This window comes from Dasypus novemcinctus, chromosome 3, assembly GCF_030445035.2.
Source record: "Dasypus novemcinctus isolate mDasNov1 chromosome 3, mDasNov1.1.hap2, whole genome shotgun sequence".
Classification (NCBI taxonomy): domain Eukaryota; kingdom Metazoa; phylum Chordata; class Mammalia; order Cingulata; family Dasypodidae; genus Dasypus; species Dasypus novemcinctus.
This window is the reverse complement of record NC_080675.1, coordinates 42,051,638-42,066,453: the sequence shown is the minus strand read 5'-3', so window position 1 is coordinate 42,066,453 and position 14,816 is coordinate 42,051,638. Positions and strand designations below refer to the sequence as shown.

Sequence of the window (14,816 nt, the reverse complement as noted above, 5' to 3'; positions counted from 1 at the left end):
TAGTTCAGTGGAGAACGTGAAGTGAGGTTGGATTCTGGATTTATTTATTTTTAAAAAATTTTTATAGATTCTTTATATTTTGAAGAAAAGCCAATAGGATGTTTTAATGGATTAGATGCGGGGTATAAGAGAGTTAAGATAAACTTTTTTTCTTTTCCTAACTGTATTTCCCATCAACTGAGGTAGGGAAAACTGTGAGTAGAACAGGTTCAGTGGGAAAGAATTGGAGTTGAATTTTTGGCCTTGTTAACTTTGAGATGCCTATTAGGCATTCAAATGGAGGTACTGAATGGGCAGGCAGATATGAGAGTTCAGAATTTGGGAGTCATATGCAAATATATGGTATTTACAACCAAAGACTAGATGAGATCCTAAAGAGAGGTAGAAGATAGAGAAGAGGGACAAGGACAGAGCCCAGGGCACTTCAACACTAAGAGATCTGGGGTAGAGATGGGGTGGGGTGGGGAAAGAGAAGGCATCAGCAAAGGGGACTGAGAAAAAGCAACCAATGAGTAAGGGGGAAATCAAGAGTGTGGTGTCCTGGAGGGCTAGCAAAGTGAGTGACTGAGGAGTTTAAGACTTCTTACTTCTTGGGAAATGGACTTGGCCCAATGGATAGGGCATCCGCCTACCACATGGGAGGTCCACGGTTCAAACCCTGGGCCTCCTTGACTCATGTGGAGCTGGCCCATGCGCAGTGCTGATGCGCGCAAGGAGTGACCTGCCACACAGGGGTGTCCCCCGTGTAGGGGAGCCCCACGTGCAAGGAGTGTGCCCCGTAAGGAGAGCCGCCCAGCACGAAAGAAAGTGCAGTCTGCCCAAGAATGGTGCTGCCAACATGGAGAGCTGACACAATAAGATGATGCAACAAAAAGAAACACAGATTCCTGGTACCGCTGATAAGGATAGAAGCAGTCACAGAAGAACACACAGCGAATGGACACAGAGAGCAGACAACTATGGAGGGAAAGGGAGAGAAATAAATAAAAAAGAAATCTTAAAAAAAAAACAACAACACAGATTCCCAGTGTCATTGATAAGGATAGAAGCGGTTACAGAAGAACATGCAGTGAATGGACACAGAGAGCAGACAACTGGGGGGAGGCGGGAAGAGGGGACAGAAATAAATTTAAAAATCTTTAATAAAAAAGACTTCTTGCTTCCTAAGTTATGATAGCATCCTCTGGTCTCCCTGCTTCTAGTTTTGTCCCCAATTTCTCCGCTATACACTGTCAGTAATTAAAATTTCTTTATAACAAACAAAGAAACAGACACAAAACTAGTCTTATCATTCGGCAATTAAAAATTCATCCCAGTTGTCTATGAAGTCCACTTGTTGTGTTTTAGATTTTTATCTGCCATTTTTATTTCTCTAGTTTCATTTATATTCCTTTTATAGCCTCTGTTTTAGCTTTACTGAATTATTTACTGACTCTCATACTATCACATGCCTCCTCTCTTCCCAAATTCCCTTAAGAAAATCCTATATATTCTTCAAAATTTAACTCCGGCATCACCTTTGGGTGAAGACTTTTTTGTTCCTCTCACCCCCAGACAGAACTGACCACGTATTTCTTTGCCCCTACCATACCCATTCCATATTTTTCCTTTATAACATCTTATTGTTGTTAATTATCTGCCTGTCTCCCTCATAAACTTCTTGAGCTCAAATATTATTTCTAATTCACGTCTATATTCCCATATTCTAACACAGGATTTCTTAACAAGGGTCTGTGAATTTGAATTAAAATTCAAAAAAAACATCATTCTTGTGGGGACGAGTTGATGCAGGTGTGATATATTTATTATATAATATACAGTATAGCGTGGACTTAGTAAGGGGTCCATGGTTTTCACCTGACTGGCAAAGGGGTCCATGGAACAAAAAAGGTTAAGAACAACACCCCCCCCCCCCCCCCCCCTGCTCTAACATAATGTGTGACACATGGTGATGTCTTGTTAAAAACCAGACAATTGAACAAATAAATTTAGTTGTTGAATCGTGGGCTTCCTGTAGCCTAAATTTCTTTGTAAAACTGGGTTTTTAATGCTGATATTCTTTTTTTAAAAAATATATCCTACTATTTTCATTTATTGTAAGTAATTTCTGCTCTAATCTTTATCTTTTTTCTCCCTTCCTCCTCATCCTCCCCTCCCCTGCTGTTTTTTTGCTCTTTGCATCCATTTGCGGTGTGATCTTCTGTATCTATTTCTCTTTTTGTCTTCTCTTCTCATCTTTCTCCTCTAGGATTCACTGGGATTCGATCCCTGGGGACCCTTGATGTGGAGAGATTCCCTGTCAATTGTGCCACCTCAGTTGCTGGTCTCTACTGCACTTCACCCTGATTCTCCCCTTTGCTTCTCTTTTGTTGCGTCATCATCTTGCTGTGTGACTTACCTGCGTGGGCACTGGCTCACCACGTGGGCACTAGGCTTGTTGCTTGGGCCCTTGGCTTACCACGTGGGTACTCATGCGGGCACTCAGCTCACCACGTGGGCACTCAGCTTACCACATGGGCACTCACATGGGCACTCAGCTCATCACTCGGCTCATTGCTTGGGCATCCACATAGGTGCTCAGCTCACCACATGAACACTTGGCTTGCCGCGTGGGCACTGGCTCCCTGCACAGGCATACTTTCTCTTCTTCTTTTTCACCAGGAGGCCCCAGAGATAAACCCGGGTCCTCCCATATGGTAGGCGGAAACCCTATCACTTGAGCCACATCTGCTTCCCAATGCTGATATTCTTTATAGTGGGGTTTTTTTGTGTGTGTGTGGGGGCGTAGAGAATAGCCAAAAGACCCTTTCTTCTTAAAATCAGTGTAACTGGTAAATAAAAACATTAATTAATAAAAAAATTGCTTAATCTGAAATTGGCCAAAGAAAAATCTTATGTTCTTAATGTTCAGGTTTTTATGTTTCCAATATCTAGGTGATTTTTTAATGAATTTTATTAAGGTATAACTTACAATAAACTATACCCACTTAAAGTTTGTTTTGACAAACATGCATGTGTATGGTGTTTTATTTTAATAGACAACTATTCATATTTTCTTTTATTATCATGTCAGTTTTGGTACTGTGTTAGTCAGGGTCCTCTAGGGAAACAGAACTGACAGGAGATGTATGTAAATATTGTGAGATTTTTTTTTTTTAAGATTTATTTTATTTATTATTTCTCTCCCTTTCTCCCTCCCCCACACCCCACCCTGGTTGTCTGTTCTCTGTGTCTGTTTATTGCCTGCTCTTTTGTCCGCTTCTGTTGTTGTCAGTGGCATGGGAATCTGTGTTTCTTTTTGTTGTGTCATCTTGTTGTGTCAGTTCTCCGTGTGTGCGGAACCATTCCTGGGCAGGCTGCGCTTTCTTTCGTACTGGGCAGCTCTCCTTACGGGGCGCACTTCTTGCGTGTGGGGCTCCCCTATGCGGGGGACACCCCTGCATGGCAGGGCACTCTTTGCGCGCATCAGCACTACGCATGGGCCAGCTCCACACGGGTCAAGGAGGCCTGGGGTTTGAACCGCGGACCTCCCATGTGGTAGGCGGACGCCCTAACCCCTGGGCGAAGTCGGCTTCCCTATTGTGAGATTTTAATAAGAATTGTCTCACATGACTGTGTGAATGGGCAAGTCCAAAATCTGAAGAGTAGGTTGCAGGCTGGAAACTCCAATGAAGATTTTTGGTGAATTCCTCAGGTGAAGCTGGCAGGTTGAAGTAGAGATGGAAAGTCTCTCTTCTGACTCCTGAAGTTATCATTTCTCAATTTTTAAGCTTTCAACTGATTGGATCAGACTTCTCTCATTGTTGAAGCAATCTCTTCAGTTGGTTGTAGATATAATCAGCAACCGATGTGATCAGCTTACTGATTATTTTAAATCCACAAAATATCCTCACAGTAACAGTCAGACCAGTACTGGCTTAATCAAATAACTGGATACCATAGCATGGCTAAGTTGACCCATGAACTTAACCATCTCAGGTGCATTGTGTTTTTCTAGGAATTGGTCCATTTCTTCTAAGTTGTTGAAATTATTGGCACAAAGTTATTTAAAATATTCCCTCGTTAGCCTTTTAATTTCTGTTAGATCTGCAGTGATATCACCTTTTTTCATGCCTGTTGTTGATAATTCATATCTCCTGTCTCTTTTTGGTAAGTTTAGCTAGAGGATTATCTATTTTATTGAACTTTTGAAAGAACCAGCTTTTACTTTCATTGATTTCTCTGTTTTCTATTTCATTAATTTCTGTTCTTATCTTTACTATTTCCTTCTTTCTACTTATTTTGGATTGCTTTTGAGTCCCCTAAGGTAGAAGGTAATATTGTTTCTTCTTTTCTAACATAAACATTAAAAGCTATGAATTTTCCTCTAAGTGCTCCTTCAACTGAATTTCATAAATTTTGCTTGCTCTGTTTTCAGTTTCGTTCTGTTCAAAATACTTTGTTTTCTCTTGTTATTACTGCTCTCTTTCAGTTTCATTCTGCTTATAAAATAGGATTAAGACTTATTCTGATTCAGTTGGGTCATACATTAACTGAAGTAACTTCATCTAAAGTTCCTATTTTCAACGGATTCACACTCACAGGAATGGATTAAGATTAAGAACCTGTTTTTCTAGGGTACATAGCTCCAAGCACAATAGTGTTGTTTAAGTCTTCCATATCCTAACTGATTTTCTGTCTACTTATTCTCTTGATTACTATGATTACAATAGCAAAATACCTATAATTGTGGATTTGTTTGTTTTTTCTTCAGTTTGTCATTTATTTCCTTTTCATATTTTGAAGATCTATTTTTGGGTGAATAGACATTTTGGTTTAATTTGTCTTCTTTTTGCATTAACTTATCTTTATGGAATATCTCTCTTTATCTTGCTAATATTCCTTATTCTGAAGTCTACATTGTCTGACATTTAAATAGCCATCTTAACTATCTTATGATTAGTTTTGGCATGGTACATTACATCCTTTTACTTTTTTTTCAGTTTAATTAATTGAAAAAATTTTATTAGAGAAGTTGTGAGTTTGTAAAACAATCATCCATAGCATGCAAGAGGTTCCCACACATCATCCCACCACTAGCACCTTGCATTGTTGTGAAACAGTTTTTACAAATGGTGGAAAAAGAATGTCATTAAATATTATTGGTAGCTATTGTCCATAGCTTACATTTGGTATTTTTTCCCCATACCACCCTATAGTTAGCACCATGTATTAGTATCATTTATTTGTTATAGTTCATGAGAGAATGTTCTCATATTTGTACTGTTAACTGCATTCCATTTTCACTGTGTTATGTGATTCCATGCCTTGGGCAATACATCCAAAGTGTACACTCAGTGGCTCTCATTTTCATCACATAGTTGTGCTGTCATCACCTCAGTCAATTTTAGAATGTTTTCATTACTCTGAAAGGAAAAATCTCATCTGTGTAATAAATATTTAAAATGGACTTCTTGGCAGTATATAGTTGTGTCTTGCTTCTCAAAATCCAGTGTGGCATTTTTTGCCTTTTAATTGGAGTTTTTAGGCCATTTGCTTATGCTATTTGGTTTCTATTTGTTCCATCTGTTCTTTGTCTGTCCCCCATACCCCCCCCCCTTTTCCTGCCTTCTTTTTAATTATTTAAGTATTTTTATGATCCTTACTTTTAGCTTATTAGCTCTACCTTTTTGATTTTGTGTGTATGTGGTTGCTCTGGGCTTAACCAGATATATTTTAAACTTTCATCATCTAACTTAAAATATTATTACCACTTCATGTAAAATGTAAAAGGTTTACCATTTTCCTTTTATATCCTTTGTGTTATTGTTGTCTATATATTATTAACCCCACATTAATTTTACCTTAACCTGTTAATTATCTTTAAAGGAATTAAATAAGTCATGAAAAATTTCTTTTACGTTTACCCACATATTTATCATTTCTGATGTTCTTCATTCCTTTGTGTAGATTTTACTTTTTATCTGGCACTGCTCATCTTCTTCAGTTTGCTAAAGAACATTCTTAAAAATATTTTTTGTATTGCAGATATACTTGTCTGTTTTTCTTTTTTTAAAAAAAGTCTTTATCTTACCTTTAGTTTTAAAGGATATTTTTACAAGCTGTAGAATTCTGGGTTGACAATGTTTTGTGTTTTATCCTTTTAGCTCTTTAGAGTTGTCATTCTGTCGTATTCTGGTTTGCAGTTGGTTTCTGATGAGCAGTCAGTGGAATTCTTAGTTTTGTTTTTGTATATAATGTTTCATTTTCAAAAATTGCTTTTACACTTTTCTCTTTATTTTTTATTTATTTATTTTTAAAAAAGATTTATTTATTTAATTCTCCCCCCTCCCCCGGTTGTCTGTTCTCTGTGTCTATTTGCTGTGTCTTGTTTCTTTGTCCGCTTCTGTTGTCGTCAGCGGCACGGGAAGTGTGGGCAGTGCCATTCCTGGGCAGGCTGCACTTTTCCTTTGCGCTGGGCAGCTCTCCTTGCCCGTGCACTCCTTGCGCATAGGGCTCCCCCACGCGGGGGACACCCCTGCGTGGCGCGGCACTCCTTGCGCGCATCAGCACTGCGCATGGGCCAGCTCCACACTGATCAAGGAGGCCCGGGGTTTGAACCGCGGACCTCCCATGTTGTAGACGGACACCCTAACCACTGGGCCAAGTCCGTTTCCAACACTTTTCTCTTTATAACTGATTTTTTTTTAAGATTTATTTTTCTCCCCTTCCCCCTCTCCCCCAGTTGTCTGCTCTCTGTTTCCATTCACTGTGTGTTCTTCTGTGACCGCTTCTATCCTTATCAGCAGTACAAGAATCTGTGTTTCTTTTTGTTGTGTTATCTTGCTGCGTCAGCTCTCCGTGTGTGCAGCACCATTCTTGGGCAGGCTGCACTTTCTTTCGCACTGGGCGACTCTTCTTATGGGGCACACTCCTTGCACGTGGGGCTCTCCTATGCGGGGGACACCCCTGCATGGCAGGGCACTCATTGTGTGCATCAGCACTGAGCATGGGCCAGCTCCACATGGGTCAAGGAGGCCCAGGGTTTGAGCTGCGGATCTCCCATGTGGTAGGCAGAGGCACTATCCATTGGGCCAACTCTGCTTCCCTGTAACTGATTTTTAGCATTTCAATTTTGACATGCCTTTGTGTGGTTTTCTTTATATTTATTTTGGTTTTGTCATTTATTGAGCTGCTTTAATCTGTTTTTTTTTTTTTGGACATTTTCTAGCAAATTTATAAATTTCTGACATTAGTTTTCCAAATACTCCTCCCTCACCCCTACCTGTGTTAAACCAATAGATTTGTTCCATAGATCAGTGAGCTTTGTTCATTATATTTTCTTTTTTCACTCATTGCTCTTTCTTGTGTCTAATCTGCTATTAAGCCATTCAATGATTTTATTACTTCATATTTTAAGGTTTTCATTTCTGGAAGCTCTGGGGATTTTTATTTTTATTTTTTGGTATCTTTCATTTCTCTTCTTATTTTAATATTTTTCTTTACAACTATGAGCTTTATTTAATAATTCTTTAAAGTCTTTATGTCCTGTTTCCTTATCTTTGTCATTTACGTGTTTGTTTTATTTTCTAGTTTTTCTTCTGATTCTGGGTCTCATTCTCTTCCTTATTTGAATGTCTAATAATTTTTTATTGGATCCTAAACATTGTGAATGTTATGTTGTTGAATGTGGAATTTTACTGTCTTTCTATAGAGTGTTAGGCTTTGTTCTAGCAGATCTTTTGAGTTAATTGTGAGTCAATCGTTTGAGACTCATTAGAGTGTACCTAGAGTTGTCTTTACTCTAGAGCAGTTGTTCTCAAAGTGTGGTCACCAGGTCAACAGCATTAGTACACCTTACAACTTGTTATTAAGTGCAAATTCTAGAGCTGTGTTCTAGAACTACTGAAGTAGAATCTCTCTGGCTGGTCCTTAGCAGTCTGTTTTAATAAGCCTTCTAGATTATTCTAACGTATGCTAAATTTTAAGAACCATTACTCTAAGGCTTGTTTGACTTTGCTACCAGGTGTGACTCTTTTGGAGTCTCTATGCAATATTATAGGTATCCAGTGAGGTCTCTTTTCTTTGCTGCTCAAAATGTGTCAGCCTTGTGTGAGTTCTGGGAAGTATTCAATTTACTATTCCCTAGTACTTTCCTTGGCCTTGTGGAGTTTACTCCATGCACATGCAATTCAGTGATCATCAACAATCTCAAGGGGATTCCTATGCTCATAGCTGGAGTTTTTTCTCTGCATAGGTCCATTCTCCTTAGTAGTTTGTTTTTCAGATTCCATCACCTTCTTCCTCTTTAAACTTTGAACTTTGTCACCTCAATTTAATAAGACCTCTGTGCTCTGCTTAGTTTCTCCCTCCCTGTGTTGAATTTCAGAAGGTGCTGCCAGACAGACATCAGGGGTGTTTTGGGGGCTTACCTCATTCATTTCATTTCTCTTAGGGATCACAGGTCTATACTGCCTTAGGTTCAATGTGTGAAAATAATTTTTTTTTGTATAATTTATCCAATTTTTGCTTTTATGGTAGGAGATCTTAGTTATTTCATTATGCGTGGAAGCCCAGGTACTTATTTTCAGTCACACGGAAGCTAATTATATGAGGAAAATGACCACTGTACTAATTTCTTCACATTATTTCTTACACAAGTAGAGTGCAGTACCTACTACATGTTAGACATTGTGCTAGGACAAGAGGATTTAAATCTAAATAAAACAGGGCCTTTGCCTTCAAAGATCTCATAAATTATAAGAGAAGACTGGCATACAAACAACTCATCATAAGTCAGTCAATGATAAAAGTCTATGATAGAGGCAGTGGAATTATGTAAAGACCATGCACTTTAAAATCAGATAGATTTAGTTTAAATCCCAACTCCATGACTTAGTGTGGTATGTCACCTCTCACAGTCATAGTTCCTATTCTCAAAAATGGATTCTTACTTTATACTGTTGTGAAGATTAAAATGAAATTCTTTTATGAAGTACTTGGCCTGTAATAAGGGCTCATCTAATATTTAGTTTCTTTGCCCTTAGAATAAATATATAGACCAGAGGAGTAGTTAACTATTACTGTGGAATTCTTCAGGGAGGAAATGACATTTCAATTGTGCCTTGAGGGTTGAGTAAGATTTTTTGATATGCTAGATGTGTTCCAAGTATATTCTACTTTTAAGAAACTGCATTATTACTGACTCAAAGATGCAAAAGGTGTGGAAATCTGCAAACTTACTTATGGAAGTTAACAAAGTCCAGAACCTTAAGACAAGCAGTTTGTATCTGAAAAAATCCTAGTAGTAGCAAAGAAAAAAAGAAAGAAAAACAAAAACAATACGAAATCTAACCCATAGTAAAAGTATACTTCCTTAGCCCATTCCTATATACTGCCATGACTAATAAATTTGGGAAGGCCTGTGGAAAATTCCTGTGGGCTGATATTCTCTTAACCACCATTTTAGGCTGCTTTAAGTTGATCTTATAAGCTCATCACTTAATTAATATTAAACTTCATAGCATGTCCCCAAGTTTCCAAGAGTTTGCTGAATAGTTTTTTTCTTAGTTATCTGTTTCCTAGGGTCACTTCCTCTTCTTTTAACTCTCATCCTGTAAAAAGTGATTGTCTAATTTTTCTTAAGTGATTAGTTATGTGGGAGTAGTAAAAAGAAGTTTCTTAGAGTTTATGGTATGTCTTTCTGTATTCATGTGTAGTTTGAATACTGTGAAAGGCTTGGTAAAATATATTTTCTAATATTACTTTTGGTAGAAGGCATTCTAAACATAAGCATTTTATTTTGCTGAGGATAGGATTTGTCCTATTAAGGTTTTTTTCTTTTAAATTATTATTTTCTGTACTGTCTGTTAAGAATCAGTGATACTGAGCAAAAGCGGTCTTTTACCTGATGCACTTCATAATGACCAATTCCTGCCACATCGGGGTTTTAAAGAGAGAAAGAGTTTATTGCCAGTGCACAGCAAGGATGGCCTAATGATCTAAAATCTTTCTCCCCAAACTGCAGTCATTCTTATAGTTTCATAGTATCCAAGATAGGTAGGTTTATGCTACTGAGTAATTGGGGTAGGGCTGGCTCAGTTTCTTTCATTAATAAACAGTGACTATCTAGTGGTCATAAGACTTCAAAGTTCTAAAACAGGATAGGAGGGTAGCTATAAAATGGGGGTGAGTCACAAGGTTTTTACAATCACAAGATAAAGGTTATATAGTTTTAAAATCATTATCAGAGATCAAGGCATCTGGATTCTCATTTAGCAAATCTGAGATAATTACTTTCGGCTTTTCTATAATATACTAGAAAGTAAAAAAAAGCATCTATATAGTGTTTAGTAATCATAATCACTTGTTAATTCTTAACTTTTAGTTACAACACCTCTCTCTTTTTCATTTTTCCTCAATCTTGAGGGATAATTTGGGCAGCAACCATTCTAACTTCTTCATGCTGCAAAGGGGCATCAGCCTTGTGGGGTAGAGGAATGAGACTGTTGTCATTCTTGAGAAGACTGGCATAGGAACAATTCAGATGCTTTCAGTCTCTGAAAGATAAACTTAATAAGTAATTTGAGAAACAAAGGAGTAGAAATATGTTACATTGGAGAAATAATTTTTGTAGATTTTTTAGATAGAGCCCAGAGTATTCTTTAGGGTTTTCAGGAACACTGTTGCTTAGGGCTTTGCCTACTGTGGCAGTTTGTACTGTCTGGTTGAAACTTGCATAAGAGTAACCGCCAGAATGACCTACTGACTCTATTTGAAATCTCTTAGCCATTGAAACTTTTATTTTATTTCTCTTCCCTCTTTCAATCTAATCCCACGTTGCCAGGGCAGAGCTCATTCCTGGGAATTGTGTCATGCTCCACATTGCCAGGGAAAATTTTATCTCTAGGAGTCATATCCCATGTAAAGGGGGAGGGTAGTGGGCTTATTTACAGAGTTTGGCTTAGAGAGAGGCCATCTGCGCAACAAAGAGGTCTTTAAGGGGGCAAATTTTAGGCATTAATTATAGTAAGGCTTAGCTTCATCATTTTGGAAACAAGTTTCATGAGTGCAAGCTTCAAGACTGAGGGCTGGAAGAGAGACGGTGTAGGCCTCATATTATTTGGACAGTTTAACCCAAAACATGGATATCAGACCAAATCATACAATTTATAGCAACAATATGAATGACAAAATTAAAAAAGAAGAATTGAAGTGATCCCTGTGTGCCCTGTTTTCTCAGTTTGGCCATGTGGTAGACATTGTAGTTTTAAAGGCTATGAAGATGAGGGGGCAGGCCTTTGTTATATTTAAAGAACTGGGCTCATCCACAAATGCCTTAAGGCAGTTACAAGGATTTCCATTTTATGGTAAACCAATGCGAATCCAGTATGTGAAAACAGATTCTGATATAATATCTAAAATGCATGGCGCATTTGCTGACAAAGCAAAGAAAAAAGAAAAAAAAGCCAAAACCGTGGAACAGGCTGCAATAATTGCAAACAAAAAGACTGATCTGGGTACACCAAATTCAGCTAACACCCAAGGAAATACAATACCAAATCCTCAGGTTCCTGATTACCCTCCAAACTATATTTTGTTCCTTAATAATTTACCAGAAGAAACTAATGAGATGATGTTATCCATGCTGTTTAATCAGTTCCCTGGTTTCAAGGAAGTCCGTTTGGTACCTGGAAGACATGACATTGCTTTTGTTGAGTTTGAAAATGATGGGCAGGCTGGAGCTGCCAGGGATGCTTTACAAGGATTTACGATCACTCCATTCCATGCCATGAAGATCACCTATGCTAAGAAAAAACATTTGAGACAGTCTTCTTTAAAGGACTTGGTCTTGTTTATAGTATTTGTTTTCATAATACTGGTCAGGCCATTTTTAATAGTTGGGAATGGGGTATAATGAAAGCAGAATTTTTGTAAAGGACTTGAAAAATTATCTGGTTTTTCATTAGCTATACAGAGCTGTGAAATACAAAGGCCTTAATTTTGTACAATAAGCTTTTGTTTGTATTTAAAAAAAAAAGACTGAGGGCTGATATTTCTTTTTTAAAAATATTTATTTATTTATCTATCTATCTATCTATCCATATCCCTTCGTTATTTGAACTTGCTGTGTGCTGTGTCTTTAGGAAGTACCAGAAACCAAATCCAGGACCTCTGATGTGGGAAGAGGTGCCCAATCACTTGAGCCATCTCTGCTCCCTGCTTTTTGTGTCTCTCATTGTTTTTTCTTCTTGTGTCTCTTGTTGCAACATTTTGTTATGTCAGCTTGATGCACCTGCCCATTGCATCAGCTGCTGTCTTGCTTTTTTTTTTTTTTTTTCTGTAGGAGACACTGGGAATCTCTGCTCCCAGCTTTTGTTGTGTCTCTCATCTTCCTTGTGTCTCTTGTTGCACCATATTGTGTCAACTTGCTGTACTGCCCATCACGCCAGCTTGCTGTCTTCTTTAGGAGGCACTGGGAACTGAACCATGGACCTCCCATGTGACAGGCAGGAGCTCAGTCATCTGAGCCACATCTGCTTTCCTGATATTTCATTTTATTAGGCAGGTCACATATATTACAGAGTTTTATTTTCACAGGTTTACCTTGCAGAGTTTTACAGTTTCAGCAAATTGGGAGGCCCTATTGCTTAAGAGAACAGTAGGAATTCCCCAGGTGGGAAAGTTTAATGGCTCTATGCTTTCTCCCTACTCTCTCAAGGGACTTTGCAAATACCTTTCTATCTTATGCCCAAAACTCTTTTAATTGCATCAGAGTATTAACATCAATTCTGTACAGTATATCACAGTCTCATTCCCTATTTTAAATTCTGTGTTAGCTAGGCTATTCAAATGAATAAACCAGACAGATTAAGTTTTGAAAAATTGTCTTGACAAAATAAATTTCTTCTTTTTGATCTCTATAGGAATTAACATTTAAAAATACCAATATTACTTTTTTTTTTGTATTCTGGTTTACCTTAGTCTTTAACTAGATTTGACCCATTTATCTTTTAATTGAAGTCTGATTCTTTCTTTTTTTTTAAATTTTTAAATTTATTTCTCTCCCCTTCTCCCCCCACTCCCCCCGCCCCTCAGTTGTCTGCTCTCTATGTCCATTTGCTGTGTGTTCTTCTGTGATTGCTTCTATCCTTATCAGCAGCACCAGGGATCTGTGTTTCTTTTTTGTTGTGTCATCTTGTTGTGTCAGTTCTCCGTGTGTGTGGCGCCATTCTTAGGCAGGCTACACTTTCTTTTGCGCTCGGCAACTCTCCTTACAGGGCGCATTCCTTGTGCGTGGGGCTCCCCTACACGGCGGACACCCCTATGTGGCAGGGCACTCCTTGCACGCATCAGCACTGCACATGGGCCAGCTCCACACGGGTCAAGGAGGCGTGGGGTTTGAACTGCAGACCTCCCATGTGGTAGGTGGACGCCATATCCATTGGGCCAAGTCTGCTTCCCATAGGAGTATTTTAAATGAAGCTGCTTCTAGAGAAAAAAAAATTCATTTATACTGAGATCCTTAACTGCAGATGATACAAGTTTTGCCTCATTTTACTATTACAATTTATCAGGATTTTGTTAATCAACAGGTAGGACATAACTTATAGATTTGCCTTTCTTCTTTTTAAAGTCCCTTTTTGTTAAAGATTGCATGCTTTTTAGAGAAGCATCAGAGCAAAACAGTATAACTGATGTTATGATTTTCATAACATCTAACATTCTTCTAGGAATAACTAAAACTATAATTAACATGCAGATAAGATAAGTATTAGAATAGAGTAGGACAATGAGACCATTGTCTTTAAGAATTTTTTACAATCTCTAAATATATAAATTACATTTTACTTATACATATTTAACCAACAAAAGATTAGAAAATTTCTTCAATTTTATAACATTTCCCAAGCACTTCTCATGCAACTTCTAATATAGTAAACTCTTTTTTTTTTGTTCTTGAAAGTATTTTACTTCAGAATGAAAAATGAACAACTTCCACACTGTTCATTGTAAGATACACAGTATTCAGGGATACAATAATGGGCATTTGAGGAAATACAAATACCTCAATTTCTCTTTCATGCTTTTTCTTTTAGAGAGAAACTTAAGGTTTTCACAATATGTTTATGAAAACCTAAGATTCCCAGTGGAATCAAGATTATCTTCCTGCTACCACCACTTTAATATAATCACATGCTTACTGGAACAAGAATCTCTACACCTTAAAAGTATTTTTACTTTCAACAATGAAGGTGATTCTTTAACAAAATTTGATTCTTAATTCTTGGTTATATCAGATGGCTTTCTGGATTGATTTGGCTTCATTTCTCCAGTGGTCAACTTTATTTTGACCATTAGGTATTTATTCGATATCGTGATTGTTCAGCTTGATCTCTGCAGCTTTGGTTGTTTTGGAAGAAATAAGGCTCTTGGAGAATTGGTGTTTTCTCTGAAAATGATGAGAAGGGTAATAGGCAAAAGAAAAATCAGATATCACTGGGGAGAGTTTGGGTATGACTTCACTGTTCTGCGGGGGTTGGGCCTGTGCCTGGGAGATTGTCACCTCAGTGTGCTGAGGTGGAGATTGAAGCCTAGAGCTCAGCCACCACCCAGGGTGGAATTGAGAAGATGGTCACTGGACAAACCCTTGGAAGGGGTGGGACTGCTGCTCCGTGAGGTCTCGAGGAGAAGAAACTCTCATTCTATAGATAACTCTCAGACTTTGAAATCAATTGGAGTATGTTCTACAGGTTTTTGGAAGTGTTTGGGACCTGTGACCCCTGTTTTCCTTCCAATTTCTCTCTATGGTAATGAGAATGTTTATTCTATGATTG

At 38.0% G+C, this 14,816-nt stretch overlaps 1 protein-coding gene and 1 pseudogene across 4 annotated transcripts in view; both read left to right on the top strand.

The window, feature by feature from the left end:
* RAD51B (RAD51 paralog B) overlaps window positions 1–14,816 on the top strand; it is a 744,701-nt gene that overhangs the window by 212,958 nt on the left and 516,927 nt on the right. The gene's annotated exons all lie outside the window — the stretch shown is intronic.
* LOC105744576 (U2 small nuclear ribonucleoprotein B'' pseudogene) lies at window positions 10,809–12,019 on the top strand (annotated as a pseudogene).